We start from the raw sequence: 8,055 nt of genomic DNA on the forward strand, positions 1-8,055 counted from the left end.
TGAACTCCTTTGTAAGAGCCTTCTGACCCCACAGAAGAGAGGCACTGCTCTCCCTCTGCCACCTCGAGCCATTCCCAGGGGAATGGGGACTTTACACTCTCTTTCCAGGCTTTCTTTGTACATGCTAAAGCAGCCTGCAGTGGTAGCCTGTTGGGAGTGCACTCACCTGAATTTCGTTGGTATCGGAGAGGGATTTATACAGCACATAGTCAAAGTTTAACCCACACTGTTATTGTTTCAAAGTCCATGTGCCCAAAGCTTCGAAAGACCTAAACTCGAAACATCAGAGTTTGGAGTTAGGACAGTTTTATTGATCAAAAAGCCACCCCCAAGAAAATGGGAGACCTAGTAGTTCCACAGATCCATCTTAAGGAAGTACGGAGATCAGGCTTCTTTTATGTCAAGAGGAGGGAAACGGGAGGGCTTGTTTTGTAAAACTCTTGAAAAGCTTGAACATTTCACTGTTATAGTTCCTCTCTGTTTTTGTTCCTTCCCCTATCTTGAGTGAAATAGGGCTACCTGGTCCAGGCTCAATGAAGAAGATTAGTTTTTAAGATGGAGTCAGATTTGTCTGCCCACTGTGCCCTTTATCTGTCTCTTATAATCTCATATGCCCATCTTTTCCATGATGGTCCCTGAGCTATAGAGGGGGCATTATGGCTGTTCAATCTACAAGCAGAGATCACAGTAATGGTAGAGGTAGCAACAGGAGAGGATACCTGTATCTTAATATGGGACAAGGTATAAAGAGTAACTTTTTTGTTTTTTTTTTTAGCTGAGCCATCCTGCTACCTGTTGGCAACTCAGCTCAGGCTGTGAATTGAACTGGCAAGCCTGTGGCTCGGAGCTCACACTCTTGAGCAAGTGCTTAACCAACTGAGCCACTCGGCTGGCCCTAAAGAGTAACTTTTGTTATTATGACTCCCAGGACCCCAAACATGATAAATTGGCCACTGTACAAACACTTCCTTATTCCGTTAACAAGCAACCTAAAGCAATCTTATTCTCTAAGGACGTACATGCCAAGGACTCTAAGATGGTCTGTTAGAGTCTTAGAGCTTGATCAGAATGGGCCAAAGGGCTGACTATACTGGTAAATTCCATAACATTGATATTTGATGAGATTTTATGGAAACAAAAGAAAAATAAAGGTTAATAATCAGAGCAAATTACAAACTAGTTTCTGAATCTGTGAGGCTGTCAGTCAAGATTTCTAGAAGTAAGGCTCATAGTTTCACTTTTGCTGGAATGAAAGTAGGCAGTCACAATCTGATAGATTCTCCTGGTCTGCAGTTTGAACATCTCTGAGGTCATCAGGTACTCAGGTAAAACGTGTGGTTTACACAGCATCAGTCACTGAGATTGTTTAAGCATGAGCTGTTCTGACAATTTCTCTACAGTGTATAACATGTCATCTAGCTCCAATTTGTAATTGCAAGGCTCAGAAAAAAAACAGCTTTAATTCTCAATAATTCCAAGGCAAAGGATGGGAGAAAATGAAATATCAGTTCAAAGGGATGTAGTAAAATATTTTCACTAGAAAAATTCAGGATCCAGTCCAGTTTAGAGGTGAAAAATAAAATTTTAAAGACAATTAGCTGAACTAGAAACTAATGCCCACAATTGTATATTATAGTTTCTATTGAGACAATTTTTCTCTCTAAAAATTCACCCTCTACACCTGTACACCTGAAACTAGTATAAACTAATATTGAATGCCAACTGTAATTGAAGGGTGGAGCCATGTTTGTGATGGGTGTGAACCATGAGAAGTATGACAAGTCCCTCAAGATTGTCAGCAATGCCTCCTGTACCACCAACTGCTTTCCCCCTCTGGCCAAGGTCATCCATGACAGCTTTGGCGTCCACCCTTCAAGTGGAGGGACTCATGACCACAGTCCATGCCATCACTGCTACCCAGAAGACCGTGCATGGTCCCTCTGGGAAGCAGTGGCCAGACGGCCGAGGGGCTGCCCAGAACATCATCCCTGCTTCTACTGGTGCTGCTAAGGCTGTGGGCAAGGTCATCCCTGAGCTGAATGGGAAGCTCACTGGCATGGCCTTCCGTGTCCCTATCCCCAATGTGTCGGTTGTGGATCTGACCTGCCACCTGGAGAAAGCTGCCAAATACGATGACATCTAGAAAGTGGTGAAGCAAGCATCAGAGGGCCCCCTCAAGGGCATCCTGGGGTATACTGAGGACCAGGGTGTTTCCTGTAACTTTAACAGTGATACCCACTCTTCCACCTTTGATGCTGGGGCTGGCATTGCCCTCAATGACCACTTTGTCAAGCTCATTTCCTGGTATGACAATGAATTTGGCTATAGCAACAGGGTGGTGGACCTCATGGTCCACATGGCTTTCAAGGAGTAAGAGCCTCCTGGATCACCAGCCCCAGCAAGAAGAGAGGCCCTCAGCTACCGGGGAGTTCTTTTCCCAAATTGATCCCCCAACACACTGAGACCCTCATTTTATTTGCTTGTATTTCTAATATTCCACTTGCTTTAAATGATCTCCTCTGGATATATAAAATCTAATTAGCTTCCTTTAAATTTATTCAATCAACTCAAAAGAGAAGTTCCCCAGTTTTCTATCTACCTGGCTATCAGGAACATAGTTTTTGGCCAGTGTTTGGCAGGACCGTATCTCACCGGAGTGGGGAGTGGGAGCCTATGAACACATGATTAGAAATCTTTCAATAAAATAGCCAATGAGATTGCTAAAGCCATAGGGTCTCAGAAGGAGGCCTTAGGCTCTCTGGTCAAAGTTGTATTAGGTAATTGAATTGCTTTGGATTATATCCTAGCTGATCAGGGTGGTGTACTGGTCAACTATTGCTCAAGAGCTGTAGACCAGAGCATCAAAATACTAATAATGCAGAACAATCCCCATCCAGGCACATGTAAATATTTGCAATTAGGTACAAAGAAATTCCATTCCTTAAGCCCCTAGGTTTATACCTCTAACAGCCAGCTGTGGGCTCTTTAACAATCTTGAACTTTACACCGGTGGGCAAAGGTTATTGCTAAGGTATCTGGAAAAAATGAAATCATCCAATAATAGTGTTACTGATCTTGGGTTCTTATGCTCTTTATGTAATTGAAATTGACAAGAGGTCAAACCAGAAGCTCAGACAAGGTTTATTGGGGCTTATGCTGGAGCACAAGGGAGACAGCACGGTGAGAGAAGCTCTTGGCTGGCTCCCCAAGGGAGTCTTTCGGGACACTATACAGGGCAGGTTGAGGGCAGGCTTGCTGAGGTCAATCAGGGTAAGCCTTTCCTTTCTTCCTGGTTTCAGCGCTTGCGCAGCTGCAGCCAATGCCAGGGTCTTAGGGCATGCTCACAGGCTCAAGATAGCTGTTCACTACGCTCCCCGCCTGGGAAGGTCAGATAGTGGTCAACTCTGGGTCAAGTGCGCATGTAGGTGTGGGTGTCCGTGGCTTTGGGGAAGTTTTGCAGTTGGAACGTTGCTTATCTCCACTTCCCAAAGTGGCTGAACTGGGTGATGCCGGATCTGGCGGTTAAGGGAGCAGAGCCGAACCCATCCCTATTCTGTCTCAGCAGTACAGCATGGGCTCCTTACTGAGGCTTAGGAACTGCTACAAAGGAGGTTCCCCTGGCCCTGTCTGTTAAAGGCCACGGCCCGCCGCCTGGGCGCCTGGGCTGACAAAGAACCACATTGCAGATGACCTCGGGGCCTTCACCCCGTCAGTGCGCCTGATATGCACCGTCTGAACAGAACCCACAAGCTCCTGACTTGCTAACTGACAGAGGTGAGGCCGCTGTACTTGTTATAATTGGAGGAAAGAGCATTGTGATATGCTGGGACCTTCAGAAGAGAGGAGTTAACCCAAAACTATGGGTACTGCAGGCGTTCTCGATGGCAAATCCTTGCCTTGGCTTTTCTGGCCTTGAGAGCCCTTTTAAAGTTCAATGTGAAGAGTGCTCTTGAAAAAAATTCCAGCAAAGCAGATTTAAAAGTGTCTATATGGTTAATTACTATTCTTCCTGGACTTATACAAATAATCAGGCAAAGTTATTGAAACTAGACTTGTTTTGCAAATAAGTTAGTCTTAATTTGGTATCTTTGGTAAAAATGGGGGTGACTTATAGAGAGAAATATTATGTTTCGGTAGAAACTATAACATACCTTTATGAATATTAGAATCTAGTGCTATTCATTGTCTTTTGAGTTTTGTTTTGTCTTCTACTTATAAACTGGACTGGATCTGAATTCTTCTAGTTTCCTCCAATATCTGCCAATGACTCCTCAAACATGTTAACAGTTTTTCTCCCATCTTTTGACGCAGAATAATTGAAAACTAAAACTGGTTTTTTCCTGAGACTTGCGGTACTAATTGCAGCTAGACTACATGCTCCCCAGTGATCATTGCAATTATCAGCTTCATGGTTTGGGTCCTGGGGGACAGAATAACAAAAGTTACTCTTTATTCTTTGTCCATTATTAGGGAACAGGTATCCTGACCTGCTGCTACCTCCACCATTGCTGTGTTCTCTGCTTGTAAATTGAACATCCGGAATGTCCCCTCTAAGGCTCAGGGACTATTCGAGGAAGAGGTGGGCATTTGAGGTTGTAAAAGCCAGTTACAAGAGCACAGTGGTTGGACAAATCTGAGGCCATCTTGAAGTTAATCCTCCATCTTAATTGAACCTGGACCTGGTTGCCCTATTTCCCTCAGGACTGAGGAATGAACAACAAAAAGGGGGGATTTGTAATCACAGAACCAGCTCACAATGGTCCTATCCTGTTTAATGAGGAACTGAGTTGCTTTTCAGAGATAACACACTAAAACTGCAAGTTATATAGCTGAAGCATGCACGGAGGAGAGAACTTTGATCTCCAGCTGCACCTAGAACCAGTCTTGCCTCCCGCCCCAACACACACACGTAGCCAGAACTTAAACACGGAACCCTTTCAGAAGTATAAGGTCCCTGGTCCAGGAACATCCTGTGTCAATACCCCTTACCATAAATGGCCAGGCTTTAAGGTCCTCCAATTAAAATTTGCCCCACCAGTGCTTCCACATACCTGTTCCCCCAGCCCCTTAAATACACTCCCCAAACCCTGGATTGGGAAGTTCAGGCTTTTGAGCATTAGCTTCCTGTTCTCCTGGGTGGCACCACTCGTGATAAAATAGCCAATCTTTCTCCACTGCAATTCTCAGCGTTTAGTGTTTGGCTCTGCCTAGTGACAAGTGGAAGAACGCTTTCTGTTCCACAACAGTACCAGAAATAAATGTAAAATTCTCTGGAATTTCTAAACCAACTTTTGAATCCAAAAGTCAATATTAGTAGGGAAAGTTTAGGTAACAAGAGGCCTGATATCTAAAAACTAAACATGTGAATGTTAGTAAAATAAATTAGAATGGAAAGAAGGGTGCGTTTTGAAAAATAAACATAAACTCAATCTTAAATAGAGAACTAAGCATTTAATTTTGAAGTATAGGGAAACATACATAATTGATGATACAAAAAAGGCTAGGTGAACTATGTAAGAGTACTTTTATTTATGTAATGTCTCTTTCCCCTTAAAAGTTCTATGCCTTATTTGTGTGTGCTGAAATGTGATACATAAAATATTTACTAATAATGCCTCGTAGCTTTGAATAATGATGATAGTAGTGAACGTTTATTCTAGTACTTACTATGTGCCAGCCATGGTTTGAGAGTTTTATGTGCATTAAACTCTCATTAACTCAATGTAATCTTCTTAACTTTAGGAGAAGATTAAATTATACAGCAAGAGACAATGATTTGGCAATTAGAGGGGGAAGAGCAAGAATGTGAACCCAAGTAATCAGGCTCCAGAGACCACCTGCACTACCAAATTGTGTGAAAACCAAGGCTGATTTATAAGTAAAAAAAATTCACAAAGCAGATTTTCAGTCAATGAAGAAGAACATAAACATGTCTTTGGACATGATCCTCACCATCTATCAGTCCAAATTCAGCAAATATTGAATAAATTATAAACTTTCTCTTGAAGCAGAGGCTACCATAGTGAGAATACTCAATGAACTTGGGTAGCTTACAAATAGTAGACAAACTACAGTGGAAGCTGATGCTATTTATTCTTTTTTTTTTTTAGTTTCAGAGGTATAAAAAAATGTAATAGTTATACTTTTCAATCCTCACAAAGTGACAACCCCTCCCCCAATTCACCCCCCCAATATCATACATATCTATTACAATTCCATTGACTCCACTCCCCACACTATACATCCCGTGACTATATATATATTAAATTATAGTTGACGTACAATATTATTCAACTTCAGCTTCAGGTGTACAGTGCAGTGGTCAAGCCTCTACACCTTCCATGAAGTGGTCTCCCTAACAAGACATGTGTCCATCTGACACCCTACAAAATATTTACAACATTATTGATTATATTCCTCAAACTGTCTTTCATATCCCCGTGGCAGTATTGTAGTTACCAATTTATGCTGTCTAATCCCTTCCCCTTCTCCCTCATCCCCACCCCCCTCCCATCTAGCAATCATCAGTTTTTTCTCTATATCTCTGAGACTATTTTTGTTTATGTTTCTCATTTATTCAGTTCTTTAGATTCCACATATAAGTGAGATCATATGGTATTTGTCTTTCTCTGACTGACTTATTTCACTTAGCATAATGTTCTCTAGGTCCATCCATATCATTGCAAATGGTAAGATTTCATTCTTCTTTATAGCTGAGTAATACTCCATTGTATAAATGTACCACAGTTTCTTAATCTAGTTGTCTACTGATGGACATTTTGGTTGTTTCCAAGTCTTGACTATTGTAAATAGCGCTGCAATAAACATAGGGGTGCATATATTTTTTTGAATTAGCATCTTGGGTTTCTCTGGAGAGATACCTAAGAGTGGAATTGTTGGGTCATAAGGTAGTTTCATTTCCAGCTTTTTGAGATACATCTATACTAATTTCCATAGTGGCTGCACCAGTCTGCAGTCTCACCAAGAGTGCACCAGGGTTCCTTTTCTCCACAACCTCACAGCATTTATTTGTTGATTTATTGATGATAGCCATTTTGACCGGAGTGAGATAGTATCTCATTGTGGTTTTTATTTGCATTTCTCTAATGTTAGTGAAGTTGAGCATTTTTTCATATGCCTGTTGGCCATCTGTATGTCCTCTTTAGAGAAATGCCTCCTCATATCCTCTGCCCATTTTTTAATTGGGTTGTTTGTTTTTTTTGGTGTTGAGTTGAATGAGTGTTTTATAAATTTTGGATATTAACCCCTTATCAGATATATCATTGGCAAATATCTTCTCCAATTCAATAGGCTGCCTTTTTGTTTTATTGATAGTTTCCTTTGCTGTGAAAAGCTTTTAGGTTTGATGTAATCCCATATGTTTATTTTTTCTTTTACTTCCCTTGCCTGAGGGGATATATCAGTAAAAGTAATACTCAGAGTAATGTCTGCAAAATTTACTCCCTATATTTTCTTTTAGGAGTTTTATGGTTTCAGGTATTACATTTAAGTCTTTAATCCATTTGTTCTCGTATATAGCTTAAGGAGGTGGTCCAGTTTCATTTTTTTGCATATGTCTTTTCAATTTTTCCTGCACCATTTGTTAAGTAGACTATTTTTACCCCAATGAAAATTCTTGCTTCCATTGTCACAGATTAAATGACCATATATGGATGGATTTATTTCTGGGCTCTCTATTCTATTCCATCGATCTCTGTGTCTGTTTTTATGTCAGTACCATACTGTTTTGATTACTATAGACTTGTAGTATGATTTGATGTTGGGTAGCGTGACACCTCCCACTTTGTTGTTATTTCTCAAGATTGCCATGGCTATTCGGGGTCTTTTATGGTTCCATATAAATTTTAGGATTATATGTTCTATTTCTGAGAAAAATGTGATTGGTAGTTTCATAGGAATTGCGTTGAATCTATATATTGCTTTAGATAGTATTGACATTTTAACTATATTAAGTCTTCCTATCCATGAACATGGTATATATTTCCATTTATTTGTATCTTCTTTGATTTCTTTCTTCAGTGTCTTATAATTTTC

The 8,055-nt window shown here is 40.8% G+C and overlaps 1 pseudogene; it reads left to right on the forward strand.

The window, feature by feature from the left end:
* Positions 1-1,743: 1,743 nt before the first annotated feature.
* LOC109377327 (glyceraldehyde-3-phosphate dehydrogenase-like) lies at positions 1,744-2,374 on the forward strand (annotated as a pseudogene).
* The last annotated feature ends 5,681 nt before the right edge of the window (positions 2,375-8,055 follow it).

Source organism: Hipposideros armiger, unplaced genomic scaffold, assembly GCF_001890085.2.
Source record: "Hipposideros armiger isolate ML-2016 unplaced genomic scaffold, ASM189008v1 scaffold_1364, whole genome shotgun sequence".
NCBI lineage: Eukaryota > Metazoa > Chordata > Mammalia > Chiroptera > Hipposideridae > Hipposideros > Hipposideros armiger.